Source organism: Emydura macquarii, unplaced genomic scaffold (genome assembly GCF_026122565.2).
Source record: "Emydura macquarii macquarii isolate MOO-44397 ecotype Brisbane River unplaced genomic scaffold, CSIRO-AGI_Emac_v2 contig_3240, whole genome shotgun sequence".
Taxonomy (NCBI): domain Eukaryota; kingdom Metazoa; phylum Chordata; order Testudines; family Chelidae; genus Emydura; species Emydura macquarii.
The window spans coordinates 1,400,403-1,423,756 of NW_027133377.1; the positions used below are offsets into that span (position 1 = coordinate 1,400,403).

Genomic DNA, 23,354 nt, shown 5'->3' on the forward strand with positions numbered 1-23,354 from the left:
GGAATGTAGTGAACTTTTTGATAAGATTAGGTAGCTTGTTTACATTTATAACACTGTTGAAAGCAATGTACAATAAAGTAAGTGAAAGTGGTGCTATGAGCTCAAAGTTAAAAGAGCAAACTGTAACCACTCAAAACTCTCTAATTTTTCCTCTCTTCCTGCCCCATCTTGTCTCAAGCCAGCCAGATAATTTCCCTTTCCTCTGACCTTAAGAAGCCTCTGTGAGGATATCCAGTTGGGATTGGTGCTGGTCCAGGTCCACCTGTCCTGCTCAGAGCTTGCACAACTGAGGATTTCCTTGAGTCACACAGTAGAACCTCTGAGTTATGAACCTCAGACTTACGAACTGAGCAGTCAACCACACAGCTCATTTGGAACCAGAAGTACGCAATCAGGCAGCAGCAGCAGAGACAAAAGAAAACAAATACAGTACAGTAGTATGTTAAATGTAAATTACTAAAAAAAAGAGGGGGGGGGGGGGATTTTTTTTTAAATTGGAAAAGGTAAGGAAACTGTTTCTGTGCTTTTTTCATTTAAATTAATATGGTTAAAAGCAGCATTTTTTTCTTCTGCACAGTAGTAAAGCAAAGCTATATTAAGTCAATGTTCAGTCGTAAACTTGAAAACCATAATGTTTTGTTCAGAGTTACAAATAACATCCATTCCCAAGATGTCTGGAATGCTGAGGTTCTACTGTACTTCCCAGATGCATTGCCCTCTGAATCCAGACAAGCATTGGAGGTGAATATTGAGATGTCAGCATGAGAATTTTTTATTTAGAAACTTTGTCAAACTATTTAAAACAAAACCTCTTGCAGAAAAATTTCATCCCCCCTCCCCAATTTTTAAAACGTTTTCCCCCTCTTAAATCACTCTGCAGAAAACTTATCGCTTTCTGACCAACTCTAGTAGGCATCTATTAGCACCTTGATACTAGTATCAGCATTTTGTGGCTCTGCATGAGAGTAACTTGTTTTGGCCTTAATTCAGCAATGCACTTAAGGATGTGTTTTAAAGTTAAGTACATGCTTAAATGCTTTGACTTGGGGCCTCCAACCTTTTTCTAACTTGAAGTTCATATTCAGTTTGATTTCAGTCCATGTTCTCCCTGGTTTTATTATTCTTGAATCTCTTTATCTCTTCCCAGAAATAATGTGCATAATCTTGCATTAACTGTGCAATGGACATGTTATCACTCAACTTGAGGAAAACTCTTAAAATTTCAAAGCATGGTTTCTGTAATACATATTTGGAAAGCACCCCAGGCCATGGCATATAAGGTACATCCAAAGCCCGCTAAAATCAATGGAAGGCCTCTCACTGATTCCAATGGGGTCTGCAGCAAGGCCTTGTGGTGTTCAACACAAATATGATCACCTGTCCTCATAAAAGTCAAATGGGCAAAAGCAAAGGAGTTCGTTAGCTGACGCATTTAGTCAAACCTTCTTAGGTTTGTTTCATCCTTCTCTGCTCTCCAGATAATTCTTCTCTTTCCAGGCTATACTTCTGTCTTCGTGTCTCCTCAATGGACTTTCCTTCTGACCAAAGATATCCATGACTATCTACCTTTCTCACATGCCCTCTTAAAGTCCTCGAACACTGACGATCCTAATGGAGCACAAAAGGTCTGTCCGGATATGTTTGCTGGGGGTCTCTGACTCTGACTGAATTCAGGTGTACTTCAGAACTTCCCCAAGTGTTTTTGTGCATACATGATAGGAAGAAGTCCAGAGTGTAGGAGATCTGAAGACCTGGCAGATGTTCTATTATTCCATCTGATCTCTTGGCTTCAGATAGGCCATAAACCATTGATTTCAATGGAAAGACTCCCATTAATTTCAAAGATTGTAAGGGAAATTAAGGATGTAAAGTAGAGTGTGTGGGAGAGTCTGTTGGCCATGTGGGCACTCAGACAGGATGGGAGAAATAATCTCAGGCAGTTTGTGAGGGGTCAGAGAAGGTTGCTTTATCCAACTCATGAAAGGCTTGTGTGTGTTTGGGGAGAGGCATGACCATCAAGTCATTTCTTATTTCTAAAGTGAATGGGTTCACACATTTACAAACAAAATTGTAACCCTAACCAGATTAGGAAATGGACCTTTATTGTTCCTCCTTCCAAACATTTAAGTTTAAATTCAATCACCCCTCTCTTTTTTTTATTCTTTGATAAACATTAAAATATTCAAACAGTTCAGACAAATACACTTTTTAAAATTTTAATCTCCTTTCAATTCATACTCTGCCGCAGTGCCGATATGGGCAAACTAAGTCATGAGTGATCTGATTTCTTTTATGGGTATCCTTATTAAACTGACAAAGGCAATTTAGATGTATCCCTATTTTTTTTTTTTAAATAAGGAGAACGTTGGTGGTAATTTTGGTCTTTCTTGCAAGGCAAATATATTCTGCTGCTGTCCATAATAAGATTAAATCTCTATATAGCCTTTGTTTTTTAAAAAGGATAAATCAAAGACCTTTTTGCTTGGCAAGAAAATTAAGAATAATAACAGAATTCTTGTCAGACTAATATTAGTGAAGCAAGTCTACAGGGAAGGTGAAATCTCCATAAAAATGAGAGCAGCATGTTTCCTTCAAGTGCATGTTCGTACTGTCACTGAAGCTCATTGACATATGATCAAAGTGTCTAAAACTATACTATAGAGACCTTTTAGTTACATCTCAGTTAGCATTTCACTTATTTAACAAGACTTGGTTGAGTATAGAAATTCTTCAGTTTCACAGTGTTAATTCTCAGCTTCCATCTGAGGCTCAAAACTTTACAAATGCTAATTAACTTGCTGTCGCTTCACCCTTTGAGGCTAGTTTGTTATAACCACCTACTCTCTGACCTCAAGTGACATACTATCTTATAGGCATCCAGACTTTCCTTTCGCTAGCAGGGCTACAACACTCTGGAAACCTGTGGCAGGGTTGGGAATGGTATCCCTTGCTTCTATTCCCAAATCTGAGTCATGTAACTTAACTGCAAGATTCTTCTTCCCTTCCTCCTTTTGTGTTTATACATCTAATGTTTACTTGGAGACATGAATGCCAATAATCAACTGATCCTCAGGAGTTCTGAACTTTTAAACCCTGGCATCCCTGCTGCTATTAGGTCAGTAGAGGTAGATCTTAGCCTGCTTTTTACTGGGTGGCTTCATTCAACATTACCTCACTACTCTTCCCTCATTCCCCGTGCAGAAGGAGTAATGAACCTTAGCCAGCTACATCCTTTGTTCTTTCCTACTGTCTTTCTATTCGTGGTCACTTTTTTTCAATTTTACAAGGCCCTCTTTACATGAAAGCTTAAAGGTAACTGTATCCTTCTGGATAAAACGGACTACTGTGCTAACTGCACCAGTAAAGGAAAAAGATTAAAAGCATTCACCCTGCTGCCTGCTTTCTGGTCTACAAATCCTATGGCTGATGTAAAAGGATTAAGCATTCTAAAATGTTAGCCAGACCAATGATTATTAATGCTGTAAGTGCTACTGCTTATAGTAGAATTTTCAATTCCAAATGCTCAGGAAGACTACTTGTTTTCTAGGCATAACTAGCACCAATAACCAACTACATAAACACCTGAACCGTCTTCTGCATGACCTGGCTTCATCTTGGTACATACAGTACCCATGGACACAGCTGCAAAGCACATCACACTCATTTATCCCTGCTAACTTAAACATAGCTCATCCTTCTCTTATGCTGTACATGTTAGATCTAAAGCAACAGAGAGAACACTTCCTGTTGATTGCATTTTACCATGGAAGATAAGTGGCACCTTCTGTTTTTTAAACTGTCAGCCAGACACCAGCAGTGAAGAACTTAGCAATAAGTGGATGCTCTTGTCGTCATAAGGGCTCCTCTCTTTCTCAATAATAGCTATCCTAAGAGGCAAAATGTGGTGCCCTTTTCCACTCATCCCCACTCCACTGACTTCAGTGATACTGCAGTCTGTGTAATGGAACAGAATTTGGTGCAATGACTTCTAAAGTCTCTACCCTCAACTTATAACATTGCTAGCATGAAAGATACAAAGAATGTGCCTTTTGCTGTGACGCTGAACTAGTCTGGCAAGAGCAGCTGGCTTTCAATTTGAGTATGGAAATATCATCTTGAACTTCCTCCTAAATAGATTGTGTGCTGTAAGATTATCCAGGCTTACATTTCATGCATGCATACTGCCAATGAGGAGGAAAAAAGGGTTCATTTAGTGCTGCTCTATGATGGAGGAGAAACCATGTTAGCTCAAGCAAATTATCATAAGGTCCCATGGGTCATAGAACCCAGGGCTGTAGAACTACCAGGCAGCTGACATCTCCAGAATGGCACCCAATGGTAGCTGTAATCAGTTTGTACTCCATTTCCCCTGACCCTCTGTGGACACAGAGCATAGGAAGTTCTGCCTCAAGGGTTGACAAATGGACTGCAACTTCATGGCTCCGAACTGGCTCTCTGTCCTATATAAACCCAAGGGGCATTCCAGGAACTATCTAGGCAACAGAGTTACACTTCTGTAAGTGCCAGGGCCATCCCTGCTTCTGAATTCTTGGCTTTGACCTTGGCTTAATATTGACGTTACCTCCTGACTTGGACCCTAAAACCTGACTCTGACTGTGACCATGACACTTGGTATCAACCCTGCCCTAGAACATGACTCTGAACTCCTCTGCTGTCCCAGCCTCAGGCTTGCCCTTGTTGGTAATAATAGTCAGGACGCCATGTTCTTAGCACATTTTTCCTGACAGATGTGCACAGACTTCCTCCCTGCCCCCAAGTCAAACCACATGTGACCCAATATATGCTGGCTAGCACATAAAGATGTGGATGTATATATGTATGCATTAAGCACCTAATATTGTTTTATATAGGCCACATTTGCTGATATCTTATGATTCTGTTTACTGGTGCTAAGTATCGCATAATGACCTGTGTTAGCTGACATAAGTTTTGGCTTAAGTAGATAGGAAAACTGTCAGCATCAGAATGAGTGTTTTAGCATACCAACAAGTAGGAATTACACTCACAGGCCAATACTGGAATGTCCCAAAGAAAAAGGACAACATATATATTATTGCTGTATGCTTGTACAAACCTAGGAGGTGCCTTCACGGATGTGTACCTGGAATGTTAGTATCAAAAACTAAGCAAAGGAACTGAACAACAGGAACTGGGACCAACTGATGGGTTAGATTTTAGTGACATGGAAAGAGAAAAGCTGTAAAATCATCCTTAAAACCAGCTGAAATATGTGACTCTGGTAGCACACCTTCTGTGTAAGGGTAAATGTAATAACACTGCACGAGATGGCTTCCTGGAGACTGGTTCAATACGATACCATTTTCCATCACTATATTATTATTATTATTGGCTGTTAGCAATAAACTTGACTGATAGTGGTTATTTGGTGTCTTGAATATGTTCCATAATGAACCAAAATGTGGTCAAGCAATTGACTATACAAGTTATCAACACATGCTACAGAGTATTGAGCTACTTTATGACTCTTCTAGGTAACATAGCATGGCTTTATAATGCCATTCTCAATCTGGCCTACAGTGGTCAAAAAAGCCATGCTAGAGCCCTTCTTAAACCCATGGAAGCTGGCATGGTCCTTGTGACAGAATGTACAAATTCCACAGTTGGCCCGAAGAGGTTCAAGTACAATACTGGGCCCAGGTGGCCCCATCCCTTCAGAGCATGCTCCAACTGGAGGAAAAAGTTAAAAAGGGAGCAACTGAGCTCAGAAGGGGGAAAGCTAGGGAGGAAGACGTACCTACCCTGAGGGCTGTGGGACAAGAGCACTGAAGAAGCCACCATGAGAGGAATAAGACTGTAGGCTGAGCTTGATTGGGGCTGAAGGTTTAGTTATCACTTTTTTCCCTTTTCCCTTCTATTGGACTTGGAGCTGAGGGAGGGAAGTGCATGTTATGAAGTGACCCAGGGAGGGTAACTCAGAGGGCATTGTAGGGTGCCAATCACTGACCCTTTTAAGGCCTTTGGTTGGAGCCTGGTGGGGCCCAGGTTCCCCTATCAACTGCCCCTGCTGCAAGAGGGGCATACGCCTTATACCCACCTCACTTCCCCTCTGGTAAGAAGAGGGAGTGGATGAAACTATCTTCCAGCTGGGAGGGGGACTTGGTGCACCATCACCAAAAACCACCTAGCCTGCTGAGAACTCTATTATGGTCCTGATCCCTACAGACACAGTTCTGGCCTTGCTGCTATTTCTCTGATCATTACTTTGATAGGAGCCCTACAGGAGGGTTGCAGCAGAAGCCAAAGTAACTGTTACAACACTGCCAGCCCAGCCAAGCATTCAACAATCAGGCGGCAGAGCAGTCATTGCCTGGAGCCCTGAGGGAAGGTTGCCTCTCGTGCAGACTAAATGGCCTGTGGCACCTGAGACAGTGTTACTGCTGGGAGGGGGTGGTAGCAGGCTCTGAGGATGGGCAGAGAAGATGCCAGGGCTGGGGGAAATGGGGGAGACAGCAGCAGGGAAGGAAGTTTGAGATGCAGCAGGAAGCCATGATCCACAGGGTCCCTGGGCTGGGACCTGGAGTAGTGAGTGGGCCTGGGTCCCTCCCCTCTAGCGACCAGGGAAGAGGCAGAATAAGTGACTGCAGGAGTTACTGAAGTGGTGGGATTGAGAAATTGCGGTAGTCACTGGGAAAGTGACTGGACTTCTGAGGAGGCAAATCTCCCTCGGAAGGGGGGGAACACAGATCGTGGCTTGGCCAGAGGGCTGAGTCATAAAGAGGATGCTTTGGGTCCTAACAGCTGCAGGAAGGGCTCCAGGCAAACTGGGAAGAAGAGTAACAGTGTGTAGACTGGGGATGTGGGTGTTGGCTTGAAGCAAATGCCCAGACAACCAACAGGAGGTGCCAGGCCAGCAGTAAGTGATGTGAATCCGTCACAACTGGGGGAAAAAGATGTTAATTCATGTCTGCTCTCACAAGGTGAAATCCTAGTGGAAACAAGGTAGTCTGTAGTTTGAAGGTTGAGGTAAACCTAGTTACACCCATAGTCCTTATCTCAACCTGCTAAAGGGCCTCGTGTTTATCTCAATCTGCTAACCCATGTGAAAACTACAAACTGCCTTCTCTCCACTAGGATTTCACTTAATGTCACCTAATATAAGCTAAGCACACATCCATTTCCCCCCCCTCCCCCCCCCCCCAAAGAAAAGACTGCCCAGAACCAAGTGAGGCTCAGAGCCCCACTGTGCTAGGCCATGGTGTGACCTACGACAATCACACTATGGAAACTTGCAATGCCAGATTGCTGCCAGCTAGTGGGAAGTCTCTTTGGAGTATGGAAATCCACTGCGGAGGGACTAGTTTCATGCAAACTTGCAAGACCATTAATCATCTCCTGTTAGCCAGGCCTGTGACTGAACAATGTGCAGGACATAATGGATGGCTTTGTAGCTATGGGGTTCCCAAACTGTGGCGGAGCAACAGATGGCATGCACATCCCTGTTTTGGCCCCAGAGCACCTTGCACAAAGTAAATCGACCAAAAGGGCTACTTTTCCATGTTTATGCAACTGCTGGTGGATCCCTGGGGATGGTTCACTGAGTGGGGATGCTTTGTCTTCGTCGTCATGCCTTATCTGGGTCAGTCGTTCCTCTGGCATGGAGGGGGAACCCCTTAAGGCCACAACAGCTGCAGCTGTGGATAAAGCACAGGTACCATTGTCAGTATCTAGGAACGGAAAGTGAAACTTAAAATTCAGATTTCCCCTCTTTTCTTGGTCCCCTAAAGTGTTTAACAAGACGTCCTTATTGACACTTCAGCTTTGGAGTGCTTGTGCCCAGTGCCACTCTCCACTCGAGCCATGGAGAGCATGGCCTACCAGGGTTGAAGGAAATGAGGAGGGAATTGCTTGGCTCATGAAACTATGAGCATAGGGCCCTGGCACTGAATACGGGCCTCATTTTCCATAGGCAGTGGTGGTTCTAGCTAATATCTCACTCCTGAGCATAAGATAAGGCACAGACTATAGCTGCTGCTGACATCCCAAAGCTGCCCAGGCCTGTATATTGCTAGCCTGTTCGTGACCATGGTGCCTGCCAAAGTTACTGCTGACTGGTGTGGGACAGTGCCCTACTGTGGGGGAAGAAACACACTTGGCATTCCTAGAAACCTTCAGGTGAGGATTGCAGTGTAACCTCCATGGAAGTTTCATTGAGATCTCAGGAGGATTCCAAGGGCTGCCTTTTGTACATGAATTGCTCTGCATGCCTCCTTCCCCCCAAAGGGGAATCAAAAGCAAATAGCAACTTTACCTCTCTGTTGTACCACTACCTCTTTTTGTACAAGCAAATTAATGAAAAGTCGATAGTTGTGCCCTGCTAAGTTGGCGACACCATCACTGTAATGGGAAACTTACACATTACCTGAGGTTCCTTCCCCTGCATCAGACTCACCTGTGTTCAACTGTAGGGACTAGCTGGATTGCAGTGAAGTCAAAAACAGGTCCTGGCTCATGGCACAACTGGATCTCCTGACTGCCTGTTCCCTCTACTCCTCATCCTCACTGTTCATGGCAGGGGCCTGTGACTCAGGCTCCTCAGATGTATTCATGGTGGTGTGTGGGGTGGTGGGCTCTCCTCCAAGTATGGCAGGTCTGCAGCTGGGCACTGGATCGATTGTTTGCCTCCCTGGCCTTCTGGTATGCACTTCCTTAGCTTTCATGGAGCACTGCTGCTGGTCCCTGTTGTACCCCTTCTCCTGAATTCCTTGAGCAATTTGCTCATAGATATTGATGTTTCTATGGTTTGTTCAGAGCTGTGCCTGCACAGCCTCTTCCCCACATGCCCAGGAGGTCCAATATTTCCTGTCTAGTCAGGCAGGGGTGCGACCTGTGTTGGGTAGCCAGCGTGGTCACTGGGGCAGTTGCATACAACAATAGAGAGCAGATAGAGGTGTATTCACCAAGCTGAACAATCAGGAAAAGAAACTTTCAAAATTCACAGAGGTTTGGGGGGGATTGGTGACTCCTTTTACAGAATTATGATACATTTTATACAAAGTTTGCCTTGTGAGGTCGCATTTGAAAACTAATCATTATTACATTTTACTGTATTTGACAACATTTTATGTAAAGTAATAAAATTCTACTGTATGATATTACTAAGATGTTTCAACTGGGGAGCACTCACAAACTAGTTCCTCAGAGACAGAAGACTAGTTGATGCCTCAGGTAGGTGTCAATAAAATCAAATGGACTATCACCTGGTTTAAGTGGCCATTCTTTGGCAGGAAAGAGGGTGTGAGGCCAAAAAAAAAAAAATCTACATCTTGACAAACAGCTTTATCTCATGAATTTCAGCTGGAGATGGCTCTCAAAGAAGAGAAAGAACTATAGGAAGGAAGAGCAAAGGCCCAAAATGATCTCTCCCTTTTTCTCTACCATGTCATCAATAACACTGGAAGAACAAAGGAAACAGTTTTGGACTGGGGGAAGGATCCTAAAAGGAATTCAGCCAGTAAGACTCCTGAAACACATGGTGAGAGACTTTGCTTTGAATTCACTTAGGCCTTGTCTACACTACAAAGATAAGTCGACCTACATAGGTCAACTTACAGCCACCATATTAATTATTGCAGTGCCTGATGTCCCCACTTCCCTCCTTGGATCAGTGATGTGCGTCCTCACCAGGAGTACTTCTGTCAACCTAAGAGGAGCAGTGTGGGGAGCTGAGCACCCAGTCTCTCTGCTCCACTGGCAGCTCCCGCCCGGCTGCCTCACAGGCTCCTGGTGGGCTGCTCCTTGACTTTGCCTTCCAGTTCCCTGCTGTGAGCGGAGTCCAGCCATCCAGGCTTCTCTTCCTGGCTCTCAGCTGGGAGCAGGGTCCAGCCACACATCTCTCTATGGGAGCAGGGGGCAGTTGGGCTCTAGCTGTCTGGCTTTCTTGTCAATTTCACACTCCCCTGGAGTCATGAAATTGACAGTGACAGCCAATGAAATGTCTATGCTGACACTGTCACCCTAACTACACAGACGTAAGTCCTATGCCTCTCATTGAGGTGGCTTTTATTATGATGGCATAGCAGGAGAGTTATATCAGTGGGAGGAGCATTTCAGTGTGTACACCTCCACTGTTTTTGTTGACAAAAGTCCACATTTGTCAACAAAACTCTGTAGTGTAGACCAGGCCTTCACTAATGCCTAATTTAACAAGCTATATTTTACTTGTAATCAGTTCTGACTTGTATGCTTCATTACTGGTGGTCACTTAAAATCTATCCTTTGATAGATTCTGTCTTATCTAAACTAGTGGGTTTAGATAGAAGTGTTTGAGAAACTGAATTTGGGATAACAGGATTTGTGCAGATTTTGTATAAATAAAATGACAGACTTTATATGAGCTTGTGTTGGCTAGGAGAGAGCTGGGCAATTAAAAACACAGTGCTGGGGGAACGTCTGGAACTGCAAATTTGCTGGTGTTCTGCAGTATATTGATTGGTGTTTATGGGCACTTACATTACTAGCAGACAAACTTAAATGTAGACACGTGCACAACTAAGTTGACACAAAGTAGCTTAGTCTCCTGTTCTCTCCCAGCTCTGGGACCAGAAAGGCCTAGGCCTCACATCTCTTGCTTCTCCCACAGTAAGGCTGGAAGGCTCTTAACAATTTCACTACTGAAACTAATAAAACCTCTTAGGTAGGCAGCTGGAAGCCAAAAAATTCCCTTCTGGGTCTCCTAAAATGGGTTGGTTTCCCCCTCCCCCCTTGAAATTCCTTCCTCTGGAAAAAATTTAGTGGCTTTTACTTTTATCCCACTGTGGGACAAATTTTTTTTTTTTTCCAAAAATGCAAAATTTTTCATGGGAAGGGATTTCCATTTTCAGGCCAGCTTTAATTAGAAATTTTCTTGCTGAGAAGGATACCATCACAAATGATTCATAATGATCCTGTACAATGGCATGCTTAAGTCTCTGCTGCTGTATGAATTTTTTTCTCATTAGGAAGGCACATTAAAGCTCTTCTTTTATGTGTTTTTTAGAGAACACTGAATCTTTATAGCATGTTTTCTTATTATCAACTTTACTAAAGCATGAGGGATAGAACCATAACCATTAACCTGATTTAGCCAAATTAAAGCTAAATTGCTCTCAACTCCCTTCCTGTACAAATGAATGAATGAATCATATTAATGTGTTCACAGCATCCTGAGATTTCAGGCAATTCTCCTGTAACATATGAATGTTTGCTAATGTTAGTGCTTCTGAATAGCATTCCTATCATTTGTGCCTTTAAAAACCAAACAAAAAACAAACAAACCCTATTCTATTCTAAAATATTTATTTTTCTTCTGGAGGCAGGACTTATTCTTCTGCCAGCTCCTTGAGATTCCAGAACTTTTTCAGTAATTGTCACTAAACCTGCATTTCTGGGTGACTCCTTCATATTGCAAGTCTGGCGATAAGGGTGGCTTTCTTTACTACGGTTTATGTAGTTCTCTGTAAGATAAGGCAGCCTGTTAAGGCTAATGATACTTTACCTTTCTTTTATAAAGTGCTCTGAGATTCTCTTATCCAAGGTGCTTTACAAGTGCAGAATATTATTATTTATAATAGTAATATTTATTTAAAGTAGTCTTTTGCCAGCTTGTTGCAATCCCTAATGACAAATTTCTTCTTTTGTCTGTTTCCTGTGGATAATGTCCTACTTGATGCATTATACTTTCAAATTTCTGAATGTTTTCTCTTCCTCAAATCCCTTAAATATGTTTTTAAATGTTGATGCTGCTTCGCTGGTTTGTTCTTCCCCAGCCCCACCAGACCGCTCATTCTCCTGCTTATTGCCATTAGTAAGGTATGTGAGACTTTACCATAGGCATTTTTAAGGCCCAATCCTGAAAGGTACTAAGCTCTTCCTGGGCTCTGTATTGTCTTCAGTAAGAGTCGAGAGCTCTCAGTGTTTTACAAGAAACACTTGGCAGAATCATGATCTCAGTTGTGGTGTTGATAATTCCCAGATCTGTGAGCTCTTATTTACTATTCTTTGTGCTATAGAATCTTCTGCATGTATGATCTGCTTGTATTCTCTTAAACAACCTGCAGCCTGTTAGCCCAATCCACTGCTAATATTGAACCAGCTCTGAAGTACATAGATCTGTAATGGGAAAGATGATTCTACTGTTGTTCTTGCCCATCAGTGACGGATGTGTGAAAGCAGCCTTCGTTTAAATGGCCAATATCCTACTGCTGCAGTTTTCTGGCTTTAAGACCGCACCTATCATGTCGGAAGTACTCAGTTATACCCCTTTTGTAACTATAAGCAGTGTAGTCAAGAGTGGAGTCTTATGCTGTTTAACATGAGTAGTAGATGTACCATAGTTTGAACTGCTACATTACAAACTTAATTTAGTCACACAATGAATCTTGATGAAAGGCCTCCACTTACTTTCCAAGAACCTTTCTGTACACAAACTTTTCTCACATGCATGTTCATTAAAGACAACTACAGAAAAGGTGTGAATTTGGCACATTGACATCAATGTCTAATCCACCAAAATGCTTGCAAATATTTGCTAAACATGAGTAAAGAGAAGTTTTTAATAGACATGAAAGCTCTTGTCAGATAAATGTTGGAAAACTGGAACAAGTCTAGAGAGAAGGAATGCTTAAATTCTGTGAACAACATATTCCCTATAAGTATATACTCTTTGACTGGAGCTGTCTTATATCAGATCAAGGTGTTAAAGAAAACTATATACAGTAAAAGCCTGAATAATTAACAAAACAACACTTCCTACCTGTCTCGTTTCATGATTCATTTTATGTTTAGCAAAATGTGGGTGATTATCAGATTTTTGAGATAGAAGCCTCTTTAGTTTCATTTCTCCTCTCCAACTTTCTCTCTGCCTCCCTCCCCGCCCCTCAAAAGGTGGAAATGCAAAAGTCTCATTCTCTAATGTAAGAGGAAGACTACATGCTCTATGTAATGTAAGAAAAATATACACCATTCTGCTTGAATTTTCTTTATATCCTCCTGCAAAGTGTATTATACCAAAGTTCAAGTGCAATAATACTGATTGTGTATCCCATAGTACAGTGTGGGAAAGGAATGGAGCAACAGTTCATATTTGTTTGAAGGTCCTCTAGGCTGTGGAACCTCAATATCTGACAGAATGTGTTCTGTACTTTGAATTACATTTTGTCACTGGCCTTCTAGGGTGACCAGATGTCCTGATATTTAGGGCTTTGTCTTACAGAGGCACCTATTACTCACTCCCCCTCCACCCTGTCCTGATTTTTTTTCACACTTGCTATCTAGTAACACTAGACCTTCTAGATGTGAATATATTAGTTTAGCAACAATTACTTCTACCATAAATCACTGTTTTTGCACATGTACTAATATTATTGCATATTTAAAATGAGCCAAACTAAATGGATTTTTGCACTCCCTTTTTTAACTTACAAAAACACCTGGAAAAAGAAATCCATGAAGGAAGTAAGCAGTTTCCTTCTGGATGCTGTACAGTAGGCCAAGCCTAATGACTATTCAGTACCATATTATCAGAATTAGAATGAAATCCACACTATCTCAGATAGTATATGCCATAAAGCCAAGTGAAACCTCCCAAACCTCTTCTGTCTGCAAAAACAGGCTGGATATCTTGTGAGAACAACTTATTGTTTATTTTTGGCCCTAGTAGAAAGTTGACCTGGTCATGTTCTTTCTAGGGGGAGGTGTGGCACATCTGTCCCAGTGCTGACCGCAATTAAGAAGCGCTGAAGCACATGGGAATAGAAGAAGAAACATTCTAAGCTTCCTCTCTAATATGTTTTTGATTCAGATTCACTTGTAAAGAATAAACACTGGTCAGGTGAGTCCTTATTTAGCTCTACTGGATCATCTATCCCTAAAAGTAATTTGAAATAAAGTAACAAAGTTCTCTGCTGCAGACCTTGGCCCCAAACATTGCAGCAATAACACGATGTTATATTTTAAGACTGACTTTATGATCTGTAGAAAACTAGCTCAAGACATATGCTCTAGTAGGGTCTATGATTTCTGGGAGAAATGTTTGTTTTGATCTAACAAAAACTATTGAATGTCAACTGAAATAGATGTTATGACTGTCTGGCATTTAAGTTGTATGGCCAAGTAATGTAAATCATTATAGCTCTACTGATTTCAATAGTGCTCTTTTGAATTACAGCAGCAGAGGATCTGCCCCTTATTTGACTTGGAATTACTCTTATAAATATATACAAATATTCTTTTTAAATTCTGACTTTCTTTTTTATTACAATAAGAGTTTATTGCAACTTTCTCATTTCCAAAGAAATCCAGAGATTCTAGGATTTAATTAAAAACACTTGAGGTAGACAATGGGAACCAGTGAGCAAATAATAAAATTCAGACAGCTAAAATCTCTAGCTTAGAGCTGTTTAGAAGTAATAACATATTTACATGTTAGAATTCAAAATAATCCTAAAAGCCCCATTTAATCCCCTCCTTCTATAAAGGAGGGATGATTATGTAAATATGGGTCTTACAAAAATATTGCCATGCAAAAGACTAAAGGAATGGGCAAGAGGTCTTGTGAAGCCCTGCCTCATTCAGTAGCAACTTCACCAAGTTTTTTCAGACTGTGGCTGTTGAGCATTTTTTTGAAAAATCTGGCCCGTTTTCAGGTGCTCAATTCTATTTGCCAAACTGTTGCTATCCAAACACTTTCTATGAATTGAAAGGTCATTGTGGCTCTCTGACTTGAATCCCTCTGCCACTGACGTGTTAAATTACCCAAATTTTCTGAACAAATTTGGTGTTGCCAAAACAGATCAAATCTGGAGTTTACACTGTATGTCTGATTCCTTAGGTTACACTAAATTGGCACAAGGAGGAGTAGAGGGGCACTAAGAAGTCAGTGTATGCAATTGCAGTCAGCTAGGAATGCTAAACAGCCAGTTTTGTTCAATATGAATGGAATTCTCTGCTGTTATTTGCTATCATGTGGTACATGCAGGGGTCAGACTGGGAAGGGAATGTGGTGATGCTCTTACAAGCTCCACCCACAAAATAAGCTGTAACAACATGAGCTGTCAAAATGAGACACTGCTTATTGTGAAGATGTGCAAAATAGGTTCATAGGTAGTCTTTGGGGTTAACCAGGCTTCTTGAGGTTGGCTCTTTGGAGTTGAACAAGCCCACAGGCTAGATTAGCCTCTTCAGGCTTGGCTTCTTGACTGTGGGGGAGGGCAATCAATTGGATCTCCCAAATGCTCAAATAAGATGTTCCTCTGCTTTCTCACATGAAGGATGAAATAGCTGACAATATTGACATCTAAATCCTCACTGGGCACCTCAAACAGCTCAGGGTAGAGAACAGCTTCCATATGAGGAGGGACCAAAAGGACTAGGACTGTTAAGCCTGGAAAAGAGAGGACTAAGGGGCAATATGATAGAGGTCTATAAAATCATCATGACAAACGTGGAGAAAGTGAATAAGGAAGTGTCCTTTACCCCCTTCATATAACACAAGAACTAGGAGTCACCAAATGAAATTAATAGACAGCAGATCTAAAACAAAAGGAACTATTTCTTCATCCAACACACAAGGTGTGGAAGTCCTTGCCAGGGATGTGGTGAAGGCCAAAAATATAACTGGGTTTAAAAAAAATTAGTTAAATTCATAGAGGATAGGTTCATCAATGGTGTCCCTGACTATCTTGACTAAAAACAACCCCATGCTCTGGGTGTCCCTAAATCTCTGACTGCCAGAAGCTGGGACTGGATGACAGGGGATGGATCTGTCACTAATGGCCCTGTTCTGTTCATTCTCTCTCAAGCGTCTGGCATTGGCCACTGTCAGACGGGATACTGGGTTAGAGGGACCATTGCTCTGACACAATATGGCCGTTCTTCTGACATAACACCACACTGTGATGAATGGGGCAATTCACACCCTCAAAGCTATTGTTGCAGGTTCTGTTAACATCTTTGCATTAGTTAACCTCAATTATTAACAGATTTTTCTTTGTAACCGTAACAGCCACAGACTTTAAAAAAAAATAAAAAACCTGATATTCTGGAGAACAAGATAGTAACTTCAGAAAATTTCTAGTATGGCATGAAGCTGCATGTTGACTTTTAAGGAGCCCTAGGCACATGAACCTCTAACTCACACACACACTTTGAACTGCTCTGATCACTCCTTATCCACTGCTCACAATCTGGGCCTTTACAGTTATCAACCCTGTGTGTGATTTCCTTTTGTGAAAATGAAGAGTTAAAGTAAACAGCTCAAACTTACTTCAATGAAAGCTTTCTTAGAAGAAAGGCAGTGAATTCATTATCAATACTGTAGCTCTAAGGGTAAAATATTTGAGTTATATGCTAACTCTAAGAACAAATTTTGTTGCAAAGAGTTGACCATCAGTAAATGTACCTAAGCATCTCCAGATATAATTGACAGAGAGACGTCACTATAACAAAGCGTTGTGCTGCCTTGTTGTGGTTTTTATAGCTTTACTCAATGTGATTTGACTTTGAAACACTTGTTAGGGGAAACATATGCAGGGCACAGGTCTCCATGGAAACTAAAAGATAAAAATGACTCTGGCTTTATCTGTTGCCTGTATTCTGATATAAACAATTTTATATTTCCCAAGAGGCTGCTACCCAGAGACTGACTGAAGCATTAACCATTTGTAATGATTTTCTGTCTTCTGCTGAAGCAAGGAGACTTACAGTAGGAGAGCATCAATGCCCTTCCTAATTGAGCAGCTCGAATGTGCTATCTGACCTAAACCTTTCACATTCTGATTAGAAATCAAAACTCTGCAAGGTGCTTCCCTTTGCCTAATAGGGCGATAAGCTAAAGCTCTTAAGCGTCTGGGGAGTTTGCTTTTTCTAGTGTAGTCTCTGTGTTCTATATGGCTCTATTTCTCCACAAGACTCTTAGGAAAAAGCCTTGCGGAATGTCCCTCTCCATGTTTTATAGGCTGCATATGATCAAGTAACCAGCTTGAAATATCATGTAGGCAGGGGTGTGCACAGGAATAAAAATTTGGCTGCTGTTGGAGGGGTGCCTTCTGTGCCCCCCTGGGGCCGGAGGAGCTCACTCCCCTCGTCACTGCTGGAGGAGTTTGCTCTTCCCCCTTCCTGTGGTACCGCAGCCAGTGGAGCTGGCTCTCCCTGTCAATTATTGGGAGGTGTGCCCCTGCTCCTCCCCCTCGCCCATGCACACCCCTGCATGTAGGAAGCTACTGGTCCTGTGGTAGGGATAGAAGGTGAAGGAAAGTTGGAGGTCTCTTTGCAAAAAGAATTAACCAGAAAGTAATCAAGACCTCTAGCTTCTTTAGATGTCCGAGACCATCCTTTCATAGGTTAGATATAGCACGAGTCAGTTGGCTCTCAGTTGCACATGATACTAATTGATGGCAGTGTAATAGTGAGCATCTAAATGGCAGCAGAATATACCTCAGTCTTTGGGAGTTGTTCTACTTTGCTGTTCAGAATTCGTTCAGGGTGCTGGATTTCCCCCCCCCCCCCCGCGCAGATATCAATGACCTGTGTTTTGGAAATGACTAGTGATTCTGGCTTATTACTTGGCTCTGGAACCAGAGTCACTTCTCTTCTCCAGACCTCAATGCACAGCACCAAGACTTCAACCACTACTGTTATTGTTATGGTATCTGTCTCCGTTCCTGCCCACAAAAAGGAGTCAAGCCAGATTGTCACTGGCACCATCGATGAATAGGGGCAGGTTACTGCTATCTCCCTTGATATGGAGGGCTCCCCTCTGTGGATCTGGGATCAGTATCCTCCAAGTCAGAAGAGGTCTATGACAAACTCGGTCCCAGATTATGCCCTGAGAAGGGGACCCTGTGAGGCTTGGTGAAATCTAATTATAGATCATACCACCAGTTTGGTGTCTGCTCTGTTTTTGACAGTCTGCCCTGAGGTAGGCACCCATGGTTGTGAGCCTCTGTAGACAGTATGAACCCCCATGCAAACATCAGAGGGCACACAGAAACGGTTCCCACAGTTAACCATTTTTTTGCCTCCCCACCACTGCCACCTTTGAAATCAGTGTTTTGGTACAGCCTCAAAGCCATGCACCAAATGTCCCTCTTGAACTGCACAACCTCTCTGGCCTTTCCCCACTCTTTGGAGTCAGACATTCTCATCACCTAGCTGCCTGGATGGAAATCACAACTGACAGGTAACGGAGGTAGTTTCCTCAGGGTATACTACCCACTTCTTTTTGCTCTCCAACTCCCACTCCTTTTCGTGTCCTCCTTCGAAAGCATGTCCTCCATGAAAGCATGTACTGCAGGAGGTAGAGTCACTCCTCAAACAGGGGTTGTTTAGAATTAGTACCTCTTACAGCAAGGGTGAAAGGGGTTCTATTCAAGGTACTTCCTTGTTCCCAACAAGAAAGGGAGATGGAGACCCATTTTAGACCTTGGTGAACTGAACAAGTTGATCCACTGCCAGTTCAGAATACTGACCCTGTTGTCCATTATTCTGTTGTGAGAGCCAAACGATTGGTTCACAGCCCTCAATTTCAAAGACTCTACTTTCACCTACACATTAATCCAGCACACAGGAGATTCCTGAGATTTATGGCTGGTCAACACTACCAATACAGAGTTCTTCCCTTTGCACGCTCAATAGCACCAAAGGTGTTTACCAAACTACCGTTAGTGGAACCAATTCACTTTCATTGACAATGAGTGACCATTTACCCTTACTTAAATGACTGGCTTCTGAAGGGATGATCTTCCCAGGAAACATGGGAAGCAACCACTATGCTTCTACATCTGTTTGGAAGTCTGGGCCTCAAGATGAACCTGGAGAATCTATCCTAGAACCATCACAATCTATAGAATTAATTGGAGCAAGGTTGGCTGCTGTTAGTCAGGGGTTACTTACCTCTTCGTCACCAGTCTCACCTAACTTCTGAGCTTCAGAGTGTCCATTCGATCCCTCCTGGCACTGTTGAGCCATACAGTCATGAGTACTTACATGACCCTGTTTTGTGAGGCTTCACTTCAGTTCCTACAAGCTTGGCTGTAGACCATCTACACTGTCTTGCACAGACAGTCTCGAACTGCTTGTCACAGTTCCACAAAGAATCTTCGCCTCCCTTATCTGGTGGGAGGACAGAAGGAAAGTATGTGGGGGAGGAGGTACCATTCAACCCCCCATTTCCAACAAAGACTATGACCACAGATGTGCCCCTCTTAGTTAGAGGAGCACACACAGAGGGACAGGTTGCCTAGGGGTGCACTCCTCTCCCAAGTCTATGCTTCACATAAATGTGTTGGAGCCGACAGCAATCAAATTAGCCTGCAAAGATTTCTTCCTGCATATCTGTGACCAGTCAATCCATGTATTCTTGGACAACATGACAGCAGACCATTCTGTCAATAAACAGCGAGGAGCACATTCCTCATAGCTCTGCATGGAAGCAATTGCTCTTTGGAACTGGTGCATTCCCATACAGAATACCTTAACTACCTGTCAGGGATTCACAACACTCTCTCTGGCAGATTCTCCAAGCAGATACTTTGCAACAGAACATGAATAGGAGTTGTATGACCTAACTCCATGAGAGGTGTTTCAGATGTGGGGTCTCCCATCCTTGTCTCCTATGTAAACAGTAAATGCGTGGAGTTCTCTTTCACAAGGCTCCTGGCTGTGACCCACTCTGATATGTATTCTCTGCTCCTCCTACCCCAATTCCCCCTTTATCTGTCTCGTATCAAGGAAAAATCAGATAGGACAAGGTACAACTCATCCTTTATAGCACTGTGTCAGTATCTGATGCTTCTGCAACTATCTGGCTGACTTTCTCTCTGCTTTTCCCTGATACTTCACTTTATTAAACCAGGGTAGATAGTTTGCCACCCCAACCCAGCCACGCTTCATTTGAGGGCACAGCATTTGGATAGATGTCCAAGTTAGGGAGGGCCTGTTTGGCTGATGTCCGGGCCTGAGAGGCTGTAGAAAGTCTCTACAAAGAAATGTTATGAAGCAAAGTGGAAAAGACTTGCCTTTTAGTGTAACCAAGAAGGAATTTCCCTTTACAGGCTACAATCCCAGACCTACTGAACTACCTTTTATCCTTTAAAATCTTTGGGCTTATTTAGTAGCTCTCTGAGTACACCTGTCAGCCATCAGTGTGTTTCAGCCTCTGGTAGATGTCTACTCTGTATTTTCTGATCCAGTTAGTGCCTGCTTGCTGCCAGATTTTATTTGCCTCTTTCCTATGGTGGCAAAACCAGTACCACCATGGGACTTTGAACCTTGTTTTATTAACCCTCACCAAGCCTCCATCTGAGCCTCTGGCATTTTTCTCTGTCACATCTTTCTACATTATCATGTCAGCCACAACAATAAGATTTCTTTGCAGCTGCATCCTAAGTTCTTCCCTAAGGTTGTGTCAGACTTTCAGATCAGTCACAGCATCCATCTAGCTGGCTTTTTCCCTAAGCCCCATTCTAGAAGGAAAGAGGTGGTATGGCTTTTAATGGACATTCAAAGAGCTCTTGCCTTCCACCTGCACTGAATGAGACCTTCCTGAAAGTCCCCCAGACTTTGTCTCATTCATAGATTGTATGAAAGGACAGTCCATTTCCTCCAAGAGGCTGTTTGAAATGGATTTCAGGGTGTGTGACATCTCTCCCCCCTCCCCTACAATCTGGACTGGTGTGTAGCTGTCATCCCAATTCTTCACTCCCGGGCCCCGACTTACTTCACTTTGCTGTGTGAACCACCCACTCCTGTGAGTAATCAGTCCCTGGCCCAATGAAAGAGCGCTTCTGGCCAACCGATCATGGGATGGACACCTAGCAAACACCTCCAGCCCCAGATGCAACCCCAGGAACTGCCGTCTTGCAGGGTTCAGAGCGGTACACTGCACCCTGCAGGATCATTTATGTTTGTCCGTCAATTTGTCAAAGAAATTGATATGCACCAGCTCTGTCGCTCCAAGCGAAGTCTTTACACACGCTCAATCCACATGCACTGTTTCAGATAAAACAAACAAATACGTTTGACTACAGCAAGATTAAGTGAATATAAATCAGATTAATATAAATCAAGAGATTAATAATGCATCAAGGAGTTGGTCACAATCAACTAAAAGGTAACTTGCATCCTAAACTAAGATTTAATATTTCAGTAGCTTTCAGTCTGTAATGTTAGTTTGTGCACTGCTGGCTGAGATGCCTCTGGCAACTAGGCTTCCTTCCTTCCCCCCACCTTCCCCGGTGGATAGGTGCCAGTCCTTGAGGTTGCTTAGAAGATGGATTCCAAAGGAGAGCCTCGAGACAAAGATGCCTCTTTCTTTTAACAAGTTTCCTCAACCCTCTGGGGTCAGGTGATCAGCCACATCCGGCAATGGGCATTTCTTCCACTTGAGCCAAAGTGCTCAGAGGTGCTTATGCCAGTCCATTGTTCTTGTATGCATGCATGCCTCCGCTGGGCATGGAGTCACAGCTTTGTGTTTTGTCTTCATTTATTCAAGCCCTCTGAAACGATAAACATGCGCAGCACATTTCTTTAGGGTGTGCACCCAGGGACTTTTCATGTTCTTTATCAGGGGTATCAGACTCAATTCCACCGGCGGGCCACATTTGAGTTACCCGCCGGTGGAATTCTCGCCTCTTCCTAGTCTCCACCGAGCAATATCGTGAGGAACGATATAGGAACGCAGATCGCAGCACATTCCCGTCCGCCGCAAAATATTGCAGCTCCTTCTTTTTCGGCGGCAGCTCGCTGTGTCTTGCCATCCGCCGGAAAATCGCATGCCCTCCACTCTTTTGGCGGCAGCTCTATCCTCCAGCGAGATGGCCCTGTGGGCCACATCAAAACGCTTCATGAGCCGGATGTTTGACACCCCTACATTAGGGTGTGCCTGGGCACACCCAGCACACCCCCTACGCACACCTATGTCTGAGACACACATTTGGGGATATGACATAGCAGGGTTTCCTATCTGTACATATGCATGACATTGTAGGAAACATACTGAACATTATTGTTATGGTAGCATGTCATGAGCATTCCAGAAACAGCTTACATGACATACTTTGCATTAGACCATACACAGGTACACTACAAGGGTGAATGTGAATGATACACAAATCACACTATAAGGGTGTACATGGGGTACAGCGTGTGACAGGGTGCATACTGCTCTGCTATGAAATGAACATCTTCCTCAAGGGTAGAGTAAGAACTCACTCAACTAGAGTTGAGGCAGCACTGGTAGCTTCCCTTAGATGTCTCTATTGCTGACATCTGCAGTGAAAGTGAACAGAACTGCAAGCTACTGCTGTAGACACTGTGCAGTCAGTTGTCAGAGTTCAGGCACCCACCTCCTTATAAAGACACTTTTTGTGACTACACATAAGAGGGGTTACTCATTTTGTAGTAACTTGAGTTTATTGAGATGTGTAGTCCACTACTTGTATGCTTCCCCTAGCAGGAACTAGAGGTAGAGAAGTAACTAAGATGACAGTTGTCTGGCAGCTCTGCTGATTTCCTCAATTCAGGTCACAAGGAGAGCTGGGGTGCATATGAGAATCTCAGTCCAGGATACATGGAGTGCATTTGCATCCTGAAGCGTGTTATACATGGGGTCGGGGGGGGAGGGGGAGGGCGGGGAGACGAGACTGATAACTGACTACCACTCTGTGCTCCTGTGTGTTAGATTTTGGGCTAAACATATTCTGCTTCCCACTATCAAAAGTTTTGACTAAGGTGCCTCTTTTTGTCTGGCAAGCAGAAATGCTGGTGTCACAAATGTAACATAAAGCTGTGGAATTGAATTGTATAATATCTAAGTTGATGTACGCTCCTTCTTTGGAACTAATAGGACTATAACCAGGTGCAGAGGTGGGAATGGGTGACTCTGAAGTGTCCCCCCCACCCTACTTATCACTTCCCAGAAAATTTTATTTAGTGGTTTATTTGAAACAACTAAATACAATTTTCTATGAAAAGAGCCAGAGTTTAATTCCTGAGAACGTTTCCTGTTCTGTTAAAATCCTGACTTCCCTATTAACTCTTAATTTTCCTCAGTATAATTCAATGAATAAATCAGCAATGACAGATTTTACCACCACAACATTCAACCACTTGGTGCGAGTTTGTCCCCTAGGGTTAAAATGTTACTTTTTGTAAACTTACTCTAAATTTCCTGATTTACAGTCTGTATAAGGTATACATTTGGGTAGTACTTCATGCCAAAAATGATATAAAGCTGTCTAACTTTAAAAATTTGTTTCTCTTTTTTAAATTAGATGAGCTTTGAGTATGTGTTTTGAATCAAAAGCTGCCATTTTATCTTATAATACCATGAATATTCA

The 23,354-nt window shown here is 42.8% G+C and overlaps 1 long non-coding RNA gene across 3 annotated transcripts in view; it reads left to right on the plus strand.

The window, feature by feature from the left end:
- LOC137142672 (uncharacterized) overlaps positions 1 to 23,354 on the plus strand; it is a 45,903-nt gene that overhangs the window by 2,637 nt on the left and 19,912 nt on the right. For 2 of the 3 annotated variants that reach the window (XR_010916987.1, XR_010916986.1), the window contains exon 2: positions 9,337 to 9,514. This is a non-coding gene — a long non-coding RNA (uncharacterized lncRNA). Of the gene's footprint in view, positions 1 to 9,336; positions 9,515 to 13,706; positions 13,843 to 23,354 lie in introns of those variants that run through there. The other variant, XR_010916988.1, reaches the window with a different exon arrangement.